The sequence below is a fragment of the Protopterus annectens genome, chromosome 10.part0 (genome assembly GCF_019279795.1).
Source record: "Protopterus annectens isolate FY-2018-M chromosome 10.part0, PAN1.0, whole genome shotgun sequence".
Taxonomy (NCBI): domain Eukaryota; kingdom Metazoa; phylum Chordata; order Ceratodontiformes; family Protopteridae; genus Protopterus; species Protopterus annectens.
In genome coordinates, this window is record NC_056744.1 from 886043771 (window position 1) to 886057755 (window position 13985).

Here is a 13985-nt window from a genome sequence, read left to right on the forward strand (position 1 = left end):
AGGGCATTTGAATTTATAAATTTTATGAACCGCTGGGCATAGGAGTTAGAACTTTGGTAGTTCGCCCAGTCTATACCATGGTAGTTGAAATCACTCAAAATTATGGTGTTGGGTAGGACCTTTATATTTTCCAATGCCTCAAGGAATGCTGAGTGAGCATCTTGGGACATGGTGGGCGATCTATAACAGGCTACGACTTGAAATGTGGTTTTGCCTGCTGATAGTTGCGCATGGATGATCTCTGGGGCATCATGCTGCGCCACTAACCTGGAGATGTGGGTATCCTTGATGAATATGGATACATCTCCGCCCTTTGTACTGCGATCCGGGAACTGAGGCCAGAAGGTATGATGTGAATTGTAACCTGGTAGTGCTGGGGTGCTCTCTGGAGCCTTGAACCAGGTTTCCGTCACTGCACAAACACCGATTTTCTCCATACTGAGGAGTGCCTTGAGTGCGTGCATTTTGAGGTTGAGACTTCATGCTTATTGTCAACAGCTAATAAATGGGGAGATGGAGGTAATTATGTTGCCATTATCACAAGGGGCAGGGAACAGCCGGTACACTGGTTTTAAAAACACAACTACAACAGGGTATGTGGGAGGACAAAACAAATAAACCCTTAGCTCTGCGTGGACTGGCCTGGTACTGCCTTAATGCAAAGACTAGTCCCAAACTAGCTTGACATCCAGTAGTACATAAGAGTAAAAGTAGGGCTTGATACCAACAGTTAGAACACTTAAACAACAAAATGCAGTATAGTTATGTACCAGAATTACTAATATAGGCTTAAAGACCTTGCCTAAAGCAGATACAAACTGTTAAAATGAATCTAATATCAGATCAAGAAATGAAAACACTTATATTTTTCCTTTCTTTATGCAATGGAACTATTGCAATGCAACAGTAATTTAAAAGATTACAGCAACGGCAGCTTTGGAATTCTTAGACCCTTAGCTCTGAGATGACTGACACAGAACTGCCTTAATGCAAAGACTATTCCTGAACTAGCCTGACATACACTCAGTACGTAAAAAGGAAACTAGGGTTAACACCCACAGTTAGACCACTTAAACAGCAAAACCAGATACAGACTGCTAAAATTAATTTAAAATCAGATCAAGAAATGAAAACAAGTAACTTTCTTTCTCTATAAAATGGAAATACTTTTCTATTATTCTGTTCTATCAGTCATACCTGAGTTGCCTATGGACATCCAGAATGTAAAGAATTCTTTCTCCCTAATTTTTAGGATCTGGAAAGAAAACAGAGAGATGAATAACCTGGCTTGGTGCAAACTCTGAATTCCCTTAGACATAAAAGTAGAATTTGTTCTCAAAAATCACCTTATTTTTGTGAAATGTGAGTTAGGGATGACTCACCATAAGAGCTTGCAACTCAGATATATTTTCTTGCAGATGTCAGGGCAATAAGTAACACTGTTTTCCAAGATAAGAACTTCAAATCAACCTTGTGAGCAGGTTCAAAAGGAAACAGTGTATGTTTTTCAAAAACAAAACTAATACCCCAAGTAGAAGCCACCTGTCTACTAGGTGGGTTGATATATAATACCCTTTCAAAAACTGCTTCACAAGAGGTGTGGTAGAAAGTGGGGATCGATCAAGGGACAGACAAACAGATATGGGTGAGAAAAGAATCTTGATAAATGAATGAGAAAAGCCAAAGGATAATAATTCAAACAAATACTGAAAAAGCATAGGAGTTTGAGCCTTAAAAGGATCCTAGTTCTTGGACTGGCGCCACATAAAAAATCTGTTCCACTTACTGTATATGATTTCCTTATAGTATTTTTTGCCTCCTTTTATACCTTCTCTACATCCTCAGAAAAAAGTGCCTGCAAGGTATTAAAATTCTATCATCCAGGCAGTCAGTTGAAGAATTTGAAGACTGGGGTGTATCAAACTTCCCCTGTCCCATGTGAATAAGTCCACTCTGTGAGGAAGCTTGTGGTAATTTCCCTTGCCCATTTTCAAAATAAGGGAGAAACCATTATTGCGAAAAGGGGGTCAACACAATTGTCTTTGGAGACTCCTGAATCTTTAGGAGAATTTTTCTTATCAGAGGAAAGGGTGGAATAGCATATAGAAACATTCTCATCCATAAGAATGAAAAGGCATCTGTCTTCCAGAGTAGCTTGGAAAGAATCTTAGAGCAGAATGTTTTTACTGTCTGTTTTGACTGAAACAAACAGATTTAATTGAGAAGTTCCCTACGTACTTATCAATTTCTGGAAGAATCCCAGGTCTAACTTCTATTCATGAAGGTCTACCCTGATCTTGTTCAGCTTGTCTTCCAAAACGTTTTGCTTTGACGGAATACATGTAGCCTGGAGATACAAACTGAACTAGATTTCAGGTTACCATAGTAGTCTGCAAAGGGAGTAGAATCTGGTCCCTTCATGTTTATGTACCACATCATGGTGGTGTTGTCTGTCATTACAAATGGGGCATGGAGTTCAAAGATGTTTCATAGATTTAAGGGAATTTATTACAGCCATCATTTCCTTGACATGTATGTGTTTTAACTTGTCCTGTTTGTTCCATAGATCCTGCACTTTCATTCCCTTGGATACAGCTCCCCAAAGAAAATCTGAAGCATTTGTGAGAGCTGACAGGGAGAAGGGAAAACCAGAATTGAGAGATAACTGATTCATCCACCAATCTAACCCCTTTTTACAAAGCCCAGTACATGAATTTGAACTGGAAGAGAGTGCTGATTTCAGTCCAAATTGACTTGACAATTCATTAAATCTTTTTCATTTGGAGTCTGGCCAAGGAGATCATGAGAATAGCTGAGGCCATCAAATCTAGAATTCTGATGTCTTCTCTGGAAGAGAATAGTCTCACTGAAAATACCAGAAGCTGTTCCATGTAACTCCCCACTTTGTCTGGAAGAAGAAAAGCCAACATGTGTTTATCTAGAAGACATCCTGGAAACACTATCATGCAAGAATGAATGAAAAAAATATTCTCTCTGTTCAGACTGAAAATGCAAACTAGTCACAGGGAAATGCAAAGCATGCCTGAAATTGTTGTTGATTGAAATACAACTGTAAGCATTGTTTAAATCTAAAGTTAATAGAAAACTGGAAGGAGGAATGAGGTGTAACACAGACTGTAGAGAAAGCATTTTGAACTTTGAAACTATGATATGCAGGTTTTCAAAATAAAACTCTAGAACAGGCCTCCAGGTTCCCTCTTCCTTTGGGATCAGAACATTTCTTAAATAAGTTCCTTTCCCTTTTTGAGCTGAGGGAACTCATTCTGTTTCCCCTTTGGACAGGATCTGATTCAAGACAGGGAGAAACAGGCCAGTTTAATTGGAAGGATATGGAAGAATTCATTGCACCTGAGGAAATGTGTGACACTGCCAGCTGTAACTTTCTGAAATGATTCTCAATGCTCAACTCTCTACAGTTATCTGGTGCCACAAATGATAATTAATTTATGGGGTTGCCAGAAAGGGGAGGTGTAACATCCACAGGGGTCATTTAATAATCTAATTTATTTTGGGTTGTCCCTAGTTCCAGGAGGGTCCTGCTTTCTTATTTGACCCTCCATGGCACTGTCTTTTTTTTTTAATTTTGTTTGCCCAAACCTTGCTGTATATGCTTGTTCACTTTTTGAAAAAGAAACCAGAACTGGAAGGAAAACGGTTGTTATATTTTGGTAAGGAAGGTAAAAAAAATCTGGGTAATCCCCTGAATTAATCTTTCCCTTTCATCAAACCCTTAAAGACTTCCACATATGAATGGCCAAATAGCATTTCTTTATCCAGTGGAGCATTTAAAACATTTTCTGGTAAATTGTGAGACAAGCAATTCTTCTCAAAATAGAGCTGGGGCAGCAACAGAGGAAACAACATTAGCAGTGTCATAAGCAGATTTTAAAGTATGTCTGATTGCCTGAGACATAACAGATATGACTGAGCACACAAAAGCTTTAGTATCTGAAGGAGGGAAATCACTAATTAAATACCTTAAATTATCATAAAAAGCCAGTAAAAACTTAGACGTGCGTCTGACTATTTAAAATTCTGAAGCCTAAGACAAGAAGAAGAAGAATAAACTTTTTTGTTAAACTTAAACAAAAAGCTTTCACAAATTTGTCAGAAGGGGTAGATTAGCAGCTGAAAGAAGCTTGCTAGAAACTGACTTTGACAATGAATTTACTGCAGGAGCTGCCCCGGTTTAGAAAAAAAAAGAAACTTATGGGACTGGGGCACTTTACTTATAAGCCTTTTGAAGAGCAGATGGCTAACTGTTAGGAAAAGTGTAGCCTGCCAAAAAAGGCATCCTCTAAGGCTGGCAAAACAGGCTGAACAGATGCAGGTTGAGGAAATCTCTTTGTTAAGTTTCAGACATGTTTGTTTTTTCCCACAGAAAAAAAGTCTCTCATATTGGCAACAATGTTTGAAAAGGACCATTATTCATGAAGAGAACCTGAGGAAAGGCTTTCTTCAGAATCAGAATCTCCACCCTGTAGTGAGGGAATATGAAAGAAACTGTTCCAAACCAACTGCTGTCCCCCAGACTGGGAATTAGAATCTGATAAGGAAGAAAACATTGTCCTCCTCTTTTGAGGTTAACCATCACCCAAGGACTATATTGCTCTCAACAATCCTTCTGCCAAATCCAGGCAGTTATCTGCTTTAGATACAGAAAATGTCTAGACTTTTTATTTTTCTAGGAGACCTTCCCATAAAAAGAGCCACTGGGTGGACAGTCCTTACCCTGGGTGAAAGGCTTCTCAGTGTGGGTTAGTAATGGAGCATCCCCCCATACCTTCCATGGAGCCTGCAAGAGTTGTTCTTTCTGCCCTGGTAAAGGCAACTGCATAGCCACAGTGGACATTCCTAACTCTCGGTCCATACTGGCATCTTGAGGAGCAACACCGGAGGGACCAGAGGAAATAGATGAGTTGTCTGAAAAATAACCAATGGCCACAGCAGAATCACCTATCAGTGGCTGGGCAAGAATGATGCTGTCTTGAAGATTGAAGTCTCCCAGACAAGTTTTTTTCTTCTTGTGGCTTGGACAAGAAGTGAAATCCTTAGCTGGATCCAGGTCCATACTATAGTGAGTCCAGAGTTTGTCACGTGAATACCAGAGCCAAGAAGACGGTGAAACCTCCAGACTAAAAAAGTTATGGCAACAATTTTTAGACAAGCACCAAACACACTTGCCTAAGCCTCTCACAACAAAGTAATGCATAAGTACTGGACTTCTCCTCACAAGCAGTCAGAAGAGCTTAGAATGGCCAGTCTCCAATTCTGACAGAAAAGCTAACATTTTGCTGGAAAAATAAATCACGAAGGACCACCCTGTGCATATAAAGTATAAGCTCTAAAGAAGTTCTGAAGTAAAATATATTTGGCTTTAGAAGACAAACACAACTGTACTAGAAATTCTCTCATTGAAGTCCCACCAATAAAGCTAAAGCCCTTTAGTAAGGTTTCTAGTAACAAATATTTCAATGGGCAAAAATTCGCTAACATCAAATATCTAAACAAAAAAAAGTAAATAAATTTGGAATGTAACCCCTAAAGAGCTAGCCAGCCCATGGAGGCGCACAGTCTTTTAAGTGGCAAGAAAGTTCTGAAGTGTTTGATACTCTAGCCACTGTTTTTCTCTGCATCTCTTGTGGCTAGGGCATGTGGAAGGTGACCTAAACCTTTGGAAAGCTGGCTGACTGCACTCTGATCCTTGGTAAGATGTCCCATATATTGTAACAGTGATCAAATTATAAGCATCAAGGAATCCAGGGCATCAAACCAAGGGTGTAACCAGGCATACTTTATGTACTCTACTGAGTATGTTTTTCTTTTTTTTTTTTTTTTGAGCATCACATCAGTGTGGCTTTTTTAGGTCATATTATGTCTCTCACTGTCTAAATCGAATGTCTCCAACAACAGGTGTAATATTGCTAATAAAAAAAAACTATCTTTAATAGTTTTAGGAGAAACAACTGAAAATTTTGCTTACATGTATTAAGCAGTTGGGGGTTTGAGAGCTGCAGCCGTTTTTAAGTGATAGGTGTCCAAGGGGTACTAAGTCCTTGCGAGTACAAAAAGGTATTTGCTTGCTACTCTCCTGCATCAAACTCTTCCATGAGTTTGTTCATCATACATATGAAGGTTCTCATTTAAACTGCGCAGAAACTTGTGAGATGCAGTTCTGTAGAAACCTTTTGAAAATGTACCCAGCTAAATCAAAGGAAAAACCTTCTGTACGAAATGTATCAAAGGGCATTTATTTCCTCCATGTCCAGTGACTGTAGTATAACTGCAAAAAAGTCTTAATTGCATTCATCAGGTTACAGGTTTCAAAATAAGATTCGTCTCTACAAAATGCTAGTTTTGCTTTGCCCTTGTACAATTAACAGTGATTTCCCTTCAGCACACCCACTCGTATGTTTTTTTTTCTCTCCTCACCCAATCACGTCTTCCACTATACTTTATGTGAACACTCCCAGTTAAGGGCAATAAAAAAGGTTTTAATAAAACGAGTCTTGCACCAGACCTCTCTCCTCTCCATCAAGACCGCTGTCCTCACTAGTGTTCTCCAGTTAACCGTGCACCCGTGCAGCTCTTCTCTCTAGCCTAACGTAAGTCAACGTTTTCAATACAACTTTAATTGCCGAAATTATGTTTAAAATATTGTGTTACAAAATTTGGGCATGTTTTTTTCCCTGAATCATACTATTCTTGGCTACCTTGCAATGCAGCCGTGATATTTTCGCTGTACTTTTCCATTTTAAATCCTTCCGAAAAAAGTCTCTCATGGCTTTTTTTTTTTTTTGTTCCTTTAACTTCTCGCATAAATGCTGAGTTGGGAAGAACCTGACAAACATCTTTAAGTGACAGAGACTCCGACAACGGTGGAAAACATCGACTTGTCCCCCTTTACTGTTTACTTGCCTTGGCTGAGAAAGCGGGCAGTCAGTGTACAGCATATGTCTTCGATTATGGAGGTACGACGAAGTACTTGGGCGGGGGACAAAGGACCGCTTGTTTCTATGGATTCTCGAGTTACTGAGGAATTGTTCAAGCACTTGTTTAACAAAGGCGTGCGTGTGTTTGCTTTCTGTTTTTTTTTATATAGACAAGCTGTCCCCGTGGAGAGTTTGGTATAAGGTGTTGTTAGTAATGTAGAATAATCTAGGACAGTTGTACTGCGCTGTCTGGGAGATTTCGTTAAGGTCTATTCGTACTGATTTTTTTTTTTTTTTTTTTTTTTTGCTGCTACTTTGTTTATCATTTATTTCAAACTAAGTTTGCTTCTATACTTGCAGGTTAGCAGATTAGGGATATGATGAAAAGAGTTCAGACATTCATTACTGAAGCGCCCAGCTGTCTAGGTTTAGTATTTGTGAATTTTACCGGCTGTCTCTAAATAACTCAGGAAGACAGCAATGCAGAGACTTAGTGTTTTGTGAGCATTTTATTATTACTGCTGCTATTTGATTAGGAAAACAAATAAACGTCTACAACAGCTACATTTTATTCTAGATTTTCTGGGTATAGGTTACCCCCTTAACAGTAAGGCTCATCATGCAAGGCTAGCATTCCAGGGTGCCAATGGTCGATACAAGTCCGTAGGCTCCATAACTCTCGACCTTTTTCCACAAGAAATCTGGATAAAGCCTAAAATAATGGGGGAGGGGGGGGTGCAGGGTTGACAAAGCCCCCCAAAATAGGGACAGATTTTACATATTCCTCATAAATTTAGAAAGTAGCTAGAATAACATGATTTGTGTTAGCATACATTTCCCGAAGGATATAAGTTTGAAATTCAAATATATGTCATTAATTTGTTACTTAAATCCTTAGTGATATGCCGAAAAACCACAACTTTTATGAGTAACAGTCAAAAAATATGAGAAAAAAATCTGGATATTCTGCAAAAATCTGTGCAGGTATATCCATAGCTGGCAGAGTCTTGTAGTTTATAATGTTCAACTTCCAAAGCTGCTTTCACTGTATGATATTAGGCCGTACCACTGGCTGTAATGGGTGCCATACGCAGACATGTTGCCCTTCGTCTTAGTAACTGGCTTGAACCCTGTAAATAAAATGCAGTATTTCTGTTTCTATATTTTTTATTGGGTTCGTTTTAGTCTCCATGTTTTGTGTACATTTCCTATGTCCCGAATTATTACCATAATTGTTAAATGGAACAAGGTAGTTTAGATTGTGTCAGGATATTGATGTCAAGTTGAAATTCTTTAAGGAATGCTTTTCACCCTAGTCCACCACCGCACCGAATATGGGCTCTGTCCAGTCAGACAACAAGGACAAATAAGTAAAATAAATGCACCAGAACTCTTCCATATACTGTACTGTCAATGTGAGTTATTCAAGTGTAAAAGTCATTTCTAGAGAGAATGTTGCAAGTCTAGCTGGTGGTACAAAGTATTTTAAAATTGCCATTCAAGACAGCTTTCCACTTTGCCTGATTATGAAATCACTACTACACCAACAGACCTTGACCCTTTCCACACCTCATCTCAGTCATTGGATAGATCGTATCTTCTGTCTGACACATAGAAGCTGAGCAGATGTGTAACTACAGATACCAAGCATCTTTTTTATGAGCTGTGTACAAGTAACAATACACCACAATATCACTTCCTTTTAGGTTAATCTATTGTCCTGTCTTTTTTAGGTTTTCATTCATTTGTTTATATTTTTATAAGTAAAACAACAAACATAATTTGATTTTTAAGGGGCATCCCTTTTTTACCTTGGCACTGTGTGATGCAGAAATAAAATAGTATACAGGCATAATGAAGATCTGTGTAAGTTATGGTAGCAATGAGATATATACTAACTCCGCAGTTACACTACGGGGGAAAAACGACACCTCAGTGATCACGAATTGTAGTTTTAGAGATTTTCATTCATAGTAATAACCATACCTTTCAATATTTCCCAATTTTGCAGAATGCCCTTGATTATGCCTTATACTTTTTAGTTTGCTTCTTATAAAATGTGTGTTTTTCTGGTAAATTGATATGAAGTGGAGTCACTAAATAATGACAGGCATTTTAGGTTTAGTACTCATATGCTTCAGAAAAGTGGATGTTAATGCAAAAACATTTATTCTTGCAATTTTCTATGTATGTAAAAATAATATTTAAAATCCGGCCCTATTTTTTGGACGTAGTCTTTGTCTCCGATTCTTGAGCTAAGAACTTGAGAAGTATAATAATGAAACTTACATAGGGAGTGATCATTCAGTCCTCTGGCTCCATAGAACATTTACCATTGCCCTTGTAGCCTGAGGCATAGCTGAGAAAGGTTTGAGAGACAAACTGACTTGCCAGATTAATAAATAAACAAATGTATAACAAGCAAATAAAATTCACAACAATCCATGATGTGCTGTTAGAGCGGGGAAAGCCTTCTGTGGTTACAGTTTAGGGATGTGTGATTTTGTTGCCTTGGAAGTGTCACAGATAGGACTAGTAACTTCTCAGGGTTTTAGTTGTTTAGGGCTCAGATAGCTGTGGATCAGTTAAACAACATGCAGTATTCATAGTGGACCCTGAAAATGCATACAATGAAAAAATAAAGGTTTAAAAAAAAAAAATCCAACATGGGCTACATACATATTAGACATACAGAGAAAGACCCACTATAATATTTTTTGTCACACAGGGTAGAACTACTGAAAACTGCAGAAACACGTGACACGTAGGTAATGTGTATACAGATCATCATAACAAAGATAAAAAAGCATGTAACAACTGTTAATATAAAGCAGTGGTGTCTGTATTAGCATCAGATAAGAGGTACAGACATTACTACAGAATTAAATGTACACATTTTAATTATTCCATTGATCTTATCATATAGCCAGTCAGTAACCAGGTATTCTCATCATGAAAACAGTTATTGTAATCCTTGATAAATGAGACCTGGTTGTTACAAAAATTAAAAGTACGTAGTGGAGTTATCTCACAATAACAGGATGCACCAACAGACTTGTATGGATAATCATGATTACAGATGTCAAAATAAAAGTTATAATAAAAAGATAAGAAACATGCCAAATGCAGTAAATAAAGTAGCCATCACCCTAGTACCTATAAATAACTTCTCCCTGTTAATATTTTACTGTGCTCAAACAGAGCAGCCAGGAAGGCTCCACCAAGATTAATGACTTCCTAGTATGAAAAGGAGGTAAATCTGTGTTCAGGGAGCTCGAACTCAGACCTCACACATTCATTCATGTACATACTGTTAAGCAAACAAGATCACCCATTCTTATGTTTTTGTAGATCGCACAGTTTTGCAGACTTGTTTCTTCAGACTAGCTGTGTTTAACTCAATGAATACTGTCATAGGTGCAGAGTTGATTCAGGAAAATCAGTGCCTGTGTGTGTGTGTGTGTGTGTGTGTGGGGGGGGTTAAGAAACAGCTTCCCTAATTTCCTTTTAACTGCTTACAGTTTCAGATAGACTGTTCTTGCAGTGGTATCTTGTAAGACATATACTAAATACTGTTATTGTAAGAGAGCAGATGTTAATAATGCAATACAACAGTAGATGTATAAGTTATTTAAAAAGGACCCACTTTTCTATTTATCAAAGGAGAGCTTAATGAACTATTTTTAAATATGTTTATACCTAGTAGTAGTATGAAACATGGAAAACAGCAAATATGTGTATAGAAAAATAGCTAAAGTCTACAGTGGTATAAAACCAATAATGAACACTGGGGCTCAGTTGGCTGTACAGAATTTATCCACTTCTGCTTTAGTAATCCTATTGGGGTTTTTCCCTCATAGTCTAAATTTGGCACTTGTAGGTGAACTGCACAACCCCCAGTCCAAGCATTAGTTATTGCCAAATTATAACATACTGCTAGCTCAGAATTTTCACATAAGACCACAGGGATATGTCCAGTTAGTATAAAGTATGGTGACAGTTTGTATGAGTTTTTGAAAGTTTACTTAAAAGAACTTTGCCACAGTGCAAGTTGAAGACCGTTCTAGGGCTTGCTAAAATATACAGAGAAACACGAGTCACCAGGTCATTTCTTTGATTTAGATTTAAACTTAGGAGACCATGAGTGGACCTAATATCATTATCTGGCTTGTGCCCTTACTGGATATAAGTAGGTGTGGAGTAACAGTTGAATATTGGTGGTGAAAGAATGTTAATGAATGGCCCATGGACAAATCTTTGTGAGATAAAGTACAGTTGCATAAAATCGTACCATAACGGTAGATGTTCTTGCCTTCACTGCTGCAGTATCTTAACAGATGGGATTCCCTGCTGTGGAAGCCTGATGTCCGGCCAGTATACCAAAGCTTACAGTTGCTTTAAGGTATGCCGAACATCACCCAAACTATGTTTGTGTAGCGTAGATCATAAAGATGATGTTCAGGCGTACCATCTACAGAACCGATTGCTCCAGTAGGAACACCAGTCCAAAGAACCCAAGAGGTAACCTGTACATCCAGGAAGGCAAAGGACTAGGGGATTGGAGAGAGGGAGCGAGTACTGCAGCAGTGAAGACGACATTTACTGTTATGGTAATATTTTACACAACTGTACTATATCTTTACATTCACTGCAGCAGTATTCTTGACAGATAGGAGAGTCCCAAAGCTCAAGAGGAAACTTGTGAGGAGGAAGGATCAGAAGAGCCCCCTAAAAAGCCATGAAGAACGGTGTTAGGAAAACCAGCCCTACTGCTAGAGATACCATCCAACTTGTAGATCTTGGTAAAGGTATGCAGAAAAGTCCAGGTAGCTGCTTCGGGAACAGACTTAGTATCTAAGCCCTTGAAAAAAGCACCAGAAGAAGCCACAGCTCTAGCAGAATGAGCCTTAACTGAAGAAGAAAGGCTGTTGCCATGAAAAGTGTAACAAAAGGAAATGGCCTTACAAATCCAAGAAGAAATAGGTTGCTTGGATGCAGCCAGTTCCAAAGATCTAGGATGAAAAGAAATAAACAAATGATCAGATTTTCTAATAGCCTTAGTCATATCCAAATAAACCCTGAGCTGCCTATACACATCCAAAGTGTGCAGCACCCTCTCACTGTCAGATTGCAGAGGGGGGAAATGTGGACAGATTAACTGACTGTTTTAAAAGATAGCTAATTAACCACCTTAGCCATAAAAGGATTAGTGCGCAAGGACAGCTTGTCTTCACGAAAGATCAAAAAAGGAGGACTAGCCATATGTGCTTGCAACTCAGACACCTGTCTGGCAGAAGTAAGAGCTAACAAGAGAATAGTCTTCAAAGAACAATGTTGCAAGGAAGCTGAAGCTGCAGGCTCAAAAAGAACCTGAGTCAACTTCTCCAAAACAAAATTAAGATCCCAGGGAGGAGGAACAGTCTTCCTGGGAGGTCTAATATTAAGGATGCTTGTAAGAAATTGTTTAAACTCAAGTCTAGAGGCTAAAGAAGAAGAAGAAGGCAGTCATGCAGAGATAGCTGATAAGTGGTCCTTAATAGAAGAATAGACCAAACAAGCATTGAACAACTCACACAAATAAGAGAGAACCAAAGAAACATCCACAGTAAGTTGGTCCAGGTTACGAGAGAGACGCCAAACAGAAAACCCCTTCCATTTGGACAAGTAGGATTTCCTAGTAGTAGGCTTCCTGGCCTCCTGCAGGAATTGCAGCATGTCCTCAGAAAAAAAGGTGTCTATGAGGAATCAGAATCCTATCATCCACAGTGTCAGTTGAAGTGTGGACAGGTGGGGAAGGATGAGTGATCCCTTGTCTTGTGTGAGTAGATCCACTCTGTGAGGTAACTTGTGATGATTGCTCCTGGCTAGATGCAGAAGAAGAGGGAACCAGTACTGTTGTGGCCAAAAGGGCATCACCAACAAGATTGTGGGACCATCCTGCTGAACCTTGAACAGAACGTTTGGAATAAGAGGAAGGGGAGGAACTGCATAAAGAAACACCCCCTTCCAAGAAAATGAAAGGGCATCCACCTTCCACACCAGAAGACCTGGGACTCTGGCACAAAACAGAGGAAGTTGTCTGTTCAGAGGGGCGGCGAAAAGATCCACTTGAGGGGTACCCCACTGGTGGATAATGTCCAGAAACGCATCCCTGTGAAGCTTTCATTTGTGGGACTGAGTTAAGGACCTGCTCAGATGTCTCCACAATGTTCTGACCAGAAGGGATGTAAACCACAGAAGAGTCACTTGATACTTGACAGCAAGATCCCATACCAGAAGTACTAACCGGCAAAGAAGGTAGGATCTTATTCCTCCCTGTTTGTTGATATACTGCATCACTGTGGTATTGTCTGTGAACACCTTGAGAGGCCCTGGAGAAAAAAAGAGTATGAAAGGCCTGAAGAGCCAGCAGAAGATGTCTCATCTCCTTGATATTGATGTGCTCCTTTTGCTGACGAGGTGACTACACCCCCTGTACCTTTAGGGAGCCATATGCTGCCCTCCATCCCAGGTCTGAGGTGTCTGAGAACATTTCCTGAAAAGAAAGAGGGGATGAAAAGGGATCCCTGGATTCAGAGGCAACTGTTGAATCCACCAGTGAAGTTCCTGTCTGAGACAAGAAAGAAGAGAAACTACAAAGTCTAGAGGATGTGCATGTTGAAGCCATACTGACTTCTGAAATCACTGAAACTTTCTCATATGAAGTTTGGCCAGAGGGAGCATTGGATTGGTGGATGCCATGAAGCCCAGAGCTCTCAGAAACATCCTGGCAGTAATGGAAGCCAGAAGAGGAAGACTGTGAAAGAAAGAAATGAGAGTTAAGGTCTTTGGAGGAGGTAGGGATGCAAGCATTGGCACCGTCTGAATCCTGCAACCCAGAAAAACATGATCCTGAGAAGGAGTCAGAGAAGACTTTTTCAAATTTATTGTGAACCCCAGGCTCTGAAGAAGGGAAATAGCAACATTAAAATTTTGCAAAAGAATCTCTGGAGAGGACAACTGAATCTGCAGGTTGTCTAAGTAAGGGAATGT

At 39.3% G+C, this 13985-nt stretch overlaps 1 protein-coding gene across 1 annotated transcript in view; it reads left to right on the forward strand.

Annotated features, from left to right (window-relative positions):
* The first annotated feature begins 6532 nt into the window (after positions 1-6532).
* Positions 6533-13985, forward strand: part of LOC122813387 (adseverin-like) — a 308408-nt gene continuing 300955 nt past the window's right edge. Inside the window, exon 1 of the mRNA XM_044085682.1 lies at positions 6533-6626. The gene's annotated coding sequence lies outside the window, so the exon portion shown is untranslated. The remainder of the gene's footprint in view (positions 6627-13985) is intronic.